General features: G+C 43.9%; 1 long non-coding RNA gene across 5 annotated transcripts in view; it reads left to right on the plus strand.

Moving 5' to 3' along the window:
• Nucleotides 1–1,602, plus strand: part of LOC119365245 — a 3,186-nt gene extending 1,584 nt beyond the window's left edge. Inside the window, exons 1-3 of one of the 5 annotated variants that reach the window (XR_005175405.1) lie at nucleotides 1–97; nucleotides 458–524; nucleotides 689–1,602. This is a non-coding gene — a long non-coding RNA (uncharacterized LOC119365245). Of the gene's footprint in view, nucleotides 98–457 lie in introns of all 5 variants that reach the window. The other 4 variants (XR_005175408.1, XR_005175407.1, XR_005175404.1 and 1 more) reach the window with 4 other exon arrangements.
• The last annotated feature ends 7,918 nt before the right edge of the window (nucleotides 1,603–9,520 follow it).

The following is a 9,520-nucleotide window of genomic DNA, read 5'->3' on the forward strand; positions in this document are numbered from 1 at the left end:
GGGAGACTACGAGACCCAGGCGAAAACGAGTGTGCTAGCGGAGGCTCCGGGGATGCAGGGTGATAGGGCCCAGTCTATGCTCCGGTTGTGTTGTTGGGTGAGCTTCTTCACCCTTCCGGTTGTGCTGTTGGTTCCAGTCTATGAGCAATTTTTTTTGTTTATTACTGTTGACCAGATGCTCAGATCTAGCTAGGCTTCCATATAGAATTTTTTAAGCTTTTAAATTTGTTGTGTGCCTCGGATAAGTTACTGCAAATGGGATTATTGTTCCTGCTCAGGAGATGCTCTCTGGCCTGACTAGAGTCATAGAAAGATTTTTTGTTGCCATTCTTAGTTTGTTTGGTACCTTGCTCTTTCCTTGTCAAGAAAGGGATCAATTTGTCCTGGAGCTCCTGTCCCCTTTATAAAGGAGGTTTTTGTTCCTTTGCTTGATGTGTTTCCCTCCTTTGAATTGTAGGATTTTCAAGATGGGCCTTCCTATCCATAAGTTTGTCTTTATACTGCATATTAATTCACTCTTTTGGGTAGGTAACTAAAGTCCTGTAACTTTACATAATCATTGAAGTTGTTTTTCCCCATCCGAGTTTTGCTTTACAACAACTTGATTGCTTCTGTATTTGTGTAGTTTTCTGCATATCGTACAACCCTGAATGTTGTTCCGTTCCTTAATAAATACATCGCTCTACAGGGTTGATTAAAGAAGTTAACTCTTCTTCATAACAGTTTTTCAAATGCCCTGATGGGATGACCCTAAACATGGATAGTTTAACTTGGTATATCAGCTCAAACACCTGATCCGCAAAATGTAGAAATTATCTTGACGCAACTAAGGAAGACACTGGGCAGGTATTTTTTCATTATACACTTCACGGTGTATGCACTAATTTCTTCTTAGCTAAACATTGTCGGAGTGGTCACTTTATTGCAGTGTCTTATTTTCAGATCTCATGTTCCTCAAGATAATGGACAAGAATGCGTTTTTGGTAGTATGGCACCATTACAATATATTTTCTACTATGTCGTTCATTTGTTATGCACCATCTTTAAGGAAGCATAGAGAATGTTTGTTTGCCATTGTTATAAATCTGTATCTGAATATTATTTGTAGATTTATGTTTGGAAACACCAATCACGATAATGTTTTTGTGTGTGTAGAAAGATTTGCATATTTCATATACTAATACAGAAATTGAACAATTGTAAGAAATATGGTTGGAGATGTCATGTAAACTGGTAGTTTTCATAAGAAGATAATTGTCATGTTATATGATATACTATTAGGTTATTTGTAGTACTACTGCATTTTCTTATATAGTTACACTAATTTAATGTGTAGGTGACAAGGCGTTGGATTGGAGCCATGATTTACTTAGTAGCTTTATTGGCTGGCATCGAACTATTTGGTGCTACAATTATTGTAAATGTCTAACTTTGTAAGATATTCATCATTGGTTCATCATAGTATGCTTAGTTCTGTGCCTTGTTTCAGAGGCTTGCTCTTAGTACTCCTCTAGACAGGGAACGTTGATGACTCCATACAGGTAACTCTTTTGAAATCATTGACAGTATAAATATACAGTTGTGTGATTAAATTTGAGGTTATTTATAGTTCTTAAACCAGCATATACTTTCCTTGCCTTTAGAGCACAATTTATAATCAAATGGAAACGGCATACCTTCCTTTACTCGGAACATGGCATCTAGCAAAAGAAGATGAGTACTATATATGTATATCAGTATATCGCCAGCTCTAAAAAAGGTTTTTGTCTATGGCTTTCGCACATCAGGCTTTTTTCCAATTGTGTTCAGTACAAAAAGAGCTTGCTGGCATGTACATGAGAATAGGCTACATATTCTTGAAATGCAGCAACTTCCTGAACTAAACCATGGTGATGTACTCTTTGCCGTTGATTTATTGAGATCCAGCTGAAAATAAGGGGAGAACAAACATCATCCTGCCATTCCAGTTATTTCATATTTATTGAGAAAAGTTACACAGTTTGCTATTGCAAAATACTAAAATTCATGCATGTATCTGGCTTCATTATGGAGTTTAGAACAAAATCATTGGAATTCTTATGTTGAGAAAAGTTCAATGGAATATTATTATTAAGTGTTATGAAGGTCATACAGAGAATATCTGTAGTGCTATGAATATAAATTAGAATATATAAGAAGGTCATACAAAGAATCCTTGGTTAATGCATTGATTTTTCTTTCCCATCCAAAATGATATTTGAAGATAAGGATATAGTATGAGTTGCTTTAGGGGTTTAAACAATTGGACAAGATTAAACACATTGTAAGGGCATATTTATCCCTTAGGTGTTTTGATGATTGATGAGAATGCCTTTGCGGACTAATCGTGTGCCTTGAGTTTTTCAGACGTTTCATCACTAGGCACGAGATGATTCGGTGCCCCTCGAAGACTATTGAAGACAGTGTTTTTCTATGTTTCTCTTTGGTGGATTTGAGTCGTAGGAGAGCCGTACTATTAAGAGGGGGGCCGCGTCGGAAAGGTTCGAGTGGAATCATCACGTACACATTTCCTTCCTTGCCTCCACCTTTCCCTTGCACTTTGGAGCGTTTCTTCGTTATCCTCTTTGTGCTTGCTCTGACGGCTACTTCTGTACTTGCGGTAGTACCGCTGGGGTTCACGGTAGTATCGCTCCTCTGGAGCCTTAGTACCGTGGCTCCCAGGCCTAGTGCTGCTCCGGTACGGTAGTAGGGGCGGATGTAATTTTTTACATCTGCGCCCACACGGTAGTACCGCACGTCCAGTGCGGTAGTACCGTGGGTGGCCACGGTAATACTGCTCTCCTGGAGTTGTAGTACCGTGGCCCTCATACCTAGTACCGCTGCGTCGCGGTAGTAGGAGCGGATGTAATTTTTTACATCCGCGCCTCTACGGTAGTATCGCGCCTCGTGCACGGTAGTACCGCACGTGGCTTGGCTCAGCTAGCTTACGGTAGTACCGCGTCATAGCGGTAGTATCGCGTCGGATTTTTGCACTGTTTCATTTTCAGTGGAAGTAGGCACGGATGTATTTTATTTCATCCGAGCTCTTCGTAAGCTTGGACTTTCCTGCCTTGCGGTAGTACCGCAAGGGGGAGCGGTAGTACCGCGCAAGCGGTAATACTGCACTTAGTCAGGCAAGTCCTGGCCTCTGCTGCTGCCGCGGAAGTACCGTGGTCCTCCATGGTAGTACCGCGTGGCCTTGCGGTAGTACCGCGCTCCTGGAGCGGTAGTACCGCATGTCGCAGGCTGAACATGTGGATAACGGTTGGATCTCTTCCATGACTATAAAAGGGGCGTCTCCTACCTCTAGTTGACCACCTCTTTCACCTCTAAGCTCCATTGTTGCTCCAAACTCCATTTTCGCTCGATCTCTCTCCCTAGCCAATCAAACTTGTTGATTTGCTCGGGATTGGGTGACAAGGGCCCGATCTACACTTCCACCAAGAGATATTCGATTCCCCCCACTAATCCCTAGCGGATCTTGTTATTCTTGGGTGTTTGAGCACCCTAGACGGTTGAGGTCACCTCGAAGCCATAGTCCATTGTGGTGAAGCTTCGTGGTGTTGTTGGGAGCCTCCAAGTGTTGTGGAGATTTCTCCAACCTTGTTTGTAAAGGTTCGGTCGCCGCCTTCAAGGGCATCAATAGTGGAATCACTGCATCTCGCATTGTATGAGGGCGTGAAGAGATTACGGTGGCCCTAGTGGCTTCTTGGGGAGCATTGTGCCTCCACACCGCTCTAACGGAGACGTACTTTCCCTTAAAAAGAAGGAACTTTGGTAACACATCCTCGTCTTCACCGGCTCCACTCTTGGTTATTTTGTGCCTTTACTTTTGCAAGCTTACTTGTGTTGTATCTATTGCTTGCTTGTGTGCTAGTTGTCATTGCATCATATAGGTTGTCCACTTAGTTGCATATCTAGACAACCTATTTTGTCGCAAGGTTTAAATTGTTAAACAAAAGCTTAAAAATTGTTAGTTGCCTATTTACCCCCCCTCTAGTCAACCATATCAATCCTTTCAATTGGTATTAGAGTATCGTCTCTTTATTAAGGACTTTGCAGTCCGAAGAGTATGGTTGACACCAACGACGGTGCGGAGGAGCACTCCGGTGTGAATCCTATCTCGTCTACGGCCGATGGGGGAACCTCGGTCTCCCGTGAGGAGTTCAATGCGGCTTTAGACACATTGAAAACCTTCATGACGACCGAGGTTGAAAGCATGTTTACTAAATTCCTAGAAGGACTTAAACTATCCACCTCGCCGATGAAAGTGGGTGATCCCACTAACAAGGTGACGGATGCTAACTCCGACAAGGGGGAAGCTAATAGTGAAAAGGGTCCTTCTACTAGTGGTAGAAATGGCACCGGCATCTATGCCCATGTGGAACCTCCTACTTATGGTGGACCGATTCCCTCTACTCATTTAAATCATGCCGGTCCTCCTCCTAAGATTGTGAAAAATGAGAATTTTGATGCTTGGGTTTATCGTTTCAAGCGTCATTTAAAACATGTGAATACTAATCTTTGAAGAATCATAGAAGAAGGTTTCTATCCACATGACCCAAGCAACTTCACCCCTCGAGAAGCCGTGGACAATCAATTCAATGAGAGTGCTCTCTTCATCATCCAAGATGCAATCCTTCCCGAAGATCTCCCTCATCTTCGACCTCATGCCATGGCTAAAGACGCATGGCAATGTGTTGTGTCTCTTTATCGAGGAAGTTCTAGCATTCAATGCTCCAACTATGAAGTGGTGCAAAATAAAGCCGATGAGTTTGCAATGAAAGAAGATGAAGAACCTCATGAGCTCTTTCGAAGAGTGACCAAACTCGCGATCGCACTCCGAGATCATGGGAGCAAGGACACGGATGACAATTGGATCAAGCGCAAGTTCCTCAAGGCCATGATGCCCTACAACAAGGCCATGTCCTCCGTCATTCGTCAAAGACCGGACTTCCACTCCATGACCTCAAGTGAAGTGTTGGATGAGTTCTTTGCAATGAGCATCTTGGACAAGACCGCCAACAATGCGGTTCTCCATTCTCAAAGGGCAAAGAAGCCCAACCTTGCCTTGAAGGCCAAGGTTAGTGTGGAAGAAGAGGAAGAAGAGGAAGATGAGGAGACCAACCCCGAAGACACGAAATATGATTATCATGAGCACATGGCTCTTGCCTCAAGACAATTTTGGAGCAAGAAGAATACAAGACCCAACTTCAACAAGAACAACTCAAGTGGCCTCAAGGGCAAGCAATGAGTTAGTACTTGTTTCAACTGTGGCAATGTGAGCCATTTCGTTGCGGATTGTCCTTACGAGAAGCGGGAAGACAATAGTGGCAAGTTCATCCAAAAAGACAAAGCCAAGTCCTTCCCCAACAAGAACAACTTCACCAAGAAGACTCCTACTCGCGGGTTGGTGGTTCAAGAAGAATACCGTGAGGATGACGATGATGATGAAGATAGTGAAGCAATGGCTATGGCATCCGTTGCCATTGCCACAACTCCCCGGGTGTCTCTCTTCGACTCACCCAACGAGAACATCACCGCCAAGTGCCTCATGGCTAAAGCCACCAACAAGGTAACCCCAACATCAAAACCACCATTATTCCTAATCCTTCTTTGACCGTTGGCTTTGATGATGGTAAGGGGTCTAATGAGGAGGTAAATGAATTTGACTCCTTCATGAGTAAGCTCAAGGGCAAATCCAAGAAGCACTTCGTTGCTCTCTTGGAATAACTGGGTGAAGCCAATGACATGATCGAGGCTCATGAAGAAACCATCTCTAAGATGGAAGGTCATAGTCGTGACTATGCCGATGAGATATCAGATCTCTCTAATGCTCTTGAGGAAGAGCGTGGGCATCATTTGGCTTTTGAGGAGTCAGACAACGATGACCATGCCAAATTAAAGAAAGATCTTGATCATGCTCTTGTTGTGTCTCGTGTGCTAACTTTCAAGAAGGCTAAACTTGGGGTTGATCATGCTAGACTCAAGGAGGAGTTTGATGTACTTGACAAGGCCCATAAGGTCTTGAAAGGTGCTCATGCAAACTTCAAGGAGTCTCATGCTCAACTCCAAGTTAAGCTAACCAAGGAAAATGCCACATTTCCTCACATGGTCTTAATTGATAATGCAAATGCTACTAACCCGTGTTGTAAGCATGTGCATCTTGTGAAGGAGAATGCCAAGTTGAAGAAACAACTCGAGAAAGGTCTTGTGTCATGCATACAAGGTGAGAAGAACCTAAATGATCTTTTGAGCAATCAAAAAAAAGTTGTGGGCAAGGAGGGAGTTGGGTTCTCACCCAAGTCCAAGAACAAGAAGAAGAACGAGAAGAAGAACAACAAGACCAAACGACCTCCCCCGCTCAAGCAAACTTTTGTGAAGGAGGGAGAGGGTGCTCCTAAGGAGAAGAAGAACAATGCGAAGAGTGGTGATGCCAAAAAAGGCAACGCCATCTCTCCCAACAAAGCCGGCGACTTTAACCCCTCTTATGTGCTGTGTTGTGCTAGTGATGGGCATGTTTATGCTAAATTTGTTGGTTCTTCTTATGAGTACATTGAATGGTCTATTTGGGTTCCTAAGACCTTTGTTACTAACATCAAAGGACCCATTACTTAATGGATACCTAAAACCAAGCATTGATCTCTTGTAGGTGTTTGCTTCCGGTGGGGGATCATGGTTGCTCGATAGTGGAGCAACAAATCATATGACCGGGAGCAAGGACTTGGTGGTGGACATGCAAAAGATCCCATCTATGCCCACCAATGTCGAGTGGGGTGATGCCTCACATTTCAAGGTATTGGGTCTTGGCAAGGTTGTCATTTCTCACAATCTAACGATCGAGAAAGTCATGCTTGTTGAGTCCCTTGCGTTCAATTTACTTTCCGTTCGTCAACTTGCACTCATGGGCTTTGCCACCTTCTTTGATATTGATACCGTGGCCCTCTTGTGGAGCAAGACTCTTAAAGTAGCCTTTGTTGGGCATGTCAAGAACGGTCTCTATGTGATTAACTTTTTGGAGCAACCCACTAAGACCGCGACATGCCTAATGGCTAAAGTTGATGTGGGATGGCTTTGGCATCACCATTTAGCCCACGTCAATATGAGATCTTTGCAAAGTCTTCTCAAGGGGGACCATGTCCGTGGACTAACAAATGTTAGTTTTGCCAAAGATCGTGCTTGCAGTGCTTGTATCGAAGGAAAGCTTCATGAGACGGCTCACCCTCCCACGACTATCATCTACTCGAAGAGACCCTTGGAGATCCTTCACATGGACCTCTTTGGGTCTCCATCCTTTGATAGTCTTGGGGGTAGAAAGTATTGCTTGGTGATTGTGGATGATTATTCAAGATACACTTGGGTATACTTCTTCAAGAAGAAGAGTGAGACTCAACAAACCGTTATCGACTTTGCAAATGAAGCTCAACGTTAACATAATGCAAATATCTTGACAATAAGAAGTGATAACGGCACCGAGTTCAAGAACTACACCTTGGATGAGTTTCTTAGTGATGAGGGGATCACACATCAATATTATGCACCATATACCCCTCAACAAAATGGTGTTGCGGAGAGGAAGAACCGGACGTTGATGGATGCGGCAAGGACCATGATGGCGGAGTTCAAGTCTCCATACAACTTTTGGGCCGAAGCCATCAACACCGCATGTCATGCATCCAATCGGCTCTATGTCCTCAAAGGCTTGAACAAGACTCCTTATGAGATACTCACCGGAAACAAACCCAATCTCAAGTACTTCCGGGTGTTCGGGTGTAAGTGTTTCATTCTCAAGAAAGGTGTTCGTTTGTCTAAATTTGAGGCTAGAGCTTATGAGGGCATATTTTTTGGTTATGCTACAAACTCTCATGCTTACCGTGTTCTCAACAAGTCCACCAGACTCATTGAGGAGACGTGTAACGTGGAGTTTGACGAAAATAACGGTCCCAAGTGGAGCAAAGTGGTACTTGTGATGTAGGTGATGAAATTCCTCCCCAAGCCATAAGAAGAATGGGTATTGGTCATACTCTACCCATTGAGGAACCCCTTGTGGCCGAAGGAGAAGGACAATGCTCCACTCAAGTGGAGCCTTCACCTACTCAAGACCGACACGCTTCCGAAGAACAAAGTGTAGGCCCTCAACCTCGTGAACAAGACCAAGGGAAAAATCAATCTCAAGATGGTGGTGAACCTCCAAATGATGCCCAAGGTCAAGTTCTCCCCCTCGAGCAAGTTCAAGATCAAGAACAAGCTCAAGACGGTGCTCAAGATGATGAAGTTAACCCTCCTCCTTCCACATCCGAGGAGGAATTAGAGCGTCGTGCCGCGAAGATTGCTTCCAAACTCACCACCAAAGGCCATCTCATGGAGAATGTGGTTGGAAGCCTAAGAAAGGGGGTAAGCACTCGTAGACAATTAGCAAACTATTGTGAACATCATGCGTTTGTCTCTTGTGTTGAACCCCAAAAGGTCTATGAGGCGCTCGAAGACTCGGATTGGATCAATGCCATGCATGAAGAACTCAACAACTTCGAGTACAACAAGGTGTGGAGGTTGGTGCCAAGGCCTTCGGGGAACCATAACGTCATTGGAACGAAGTGTATTTTCAAGAACAAGCAAGATGCTCATGGAAATATCATTCGCAACAAGGCAAGATTGGTAGCACAAGGCTACTCCCAAGTCGAGGGTATCGACTACGGTGAAACCTTTGCTCCCGTTGCTCGCCTTGAATCCATTCGTTTATTGATTGCTTATGCTTCCCATCACAACATTAAGTTACAACAAATAGATGTGAAAAGTGCTTTTCTTAATGGTCCTATTAATGAGTTGGTTTATGTCAAGCAACCCCCCGGGTTCGAGGATCCTTACTTCCTGGATCATGTGTATCAACTCGATAAGGCACTCTATGGCCTTAAACAAGCCCCACGTGCGTGGTATGACTACCTTACCGAGTTGTTACAAGATCGTGGATTTGAAGTTGGGCAAATTGACCCCACTCTTTTTACTAAGAAGGTCAAAGGGGAGTTGTTTGTGTGCCAACTATATGTTGATGACATTATCTTTGGTTCCCCTAACAATGCTTTCAATGAAGAATTTACCGCTCTCATGACCTCTAAGTTCAAGATGTCTTCAATGGGAGAGTTGAAGTTCTTCCTTGGTTTTGATATCAAACAAAGAAGAGAAGGTACCTTCATCAACCAAGCCAAATACACTCAAGACATGCTTAAGAGATTCGAGCTAAGTGATGTCAAGCCGGCCTCTACTCTGATGCCCACCAAGTGCCAACTTGACATTGATCCCAATGGTAAAGCGGTTGATCAAAAGGTATATCGCTCTATGATTGGTTCCTTGCTTTACCTTTGTGCATCTAGACCGGATATCATGTTGAGTGTGGGAATGTGTGCACGGTTCCAAGCCGCACCAAAGGAAAGCCACTTTGTGGCGGTCAAGCGAATCTTTCGATATTTGGATCATACCCCAAACTTTGGCCTATGGTACCCAAGAG

This window comes from Triticum dicoccoides, chromosome 2B (genome assembly GCF_002162155.2).
Source record: "Triticum dicoccoides isolate Atlit2015 ecotype Zavitan chromosome 2B, WEW_v2.0, whole genome shotgun sequence".
In the NCBI taxonomy this organism is placed as follows: domain Eukaryota; kingdom Viridiplantae; phylum Streptophyta; class Magnoliopsida; order Poales; family Poaceae; genus Triticum; species Triticum dicoccoides.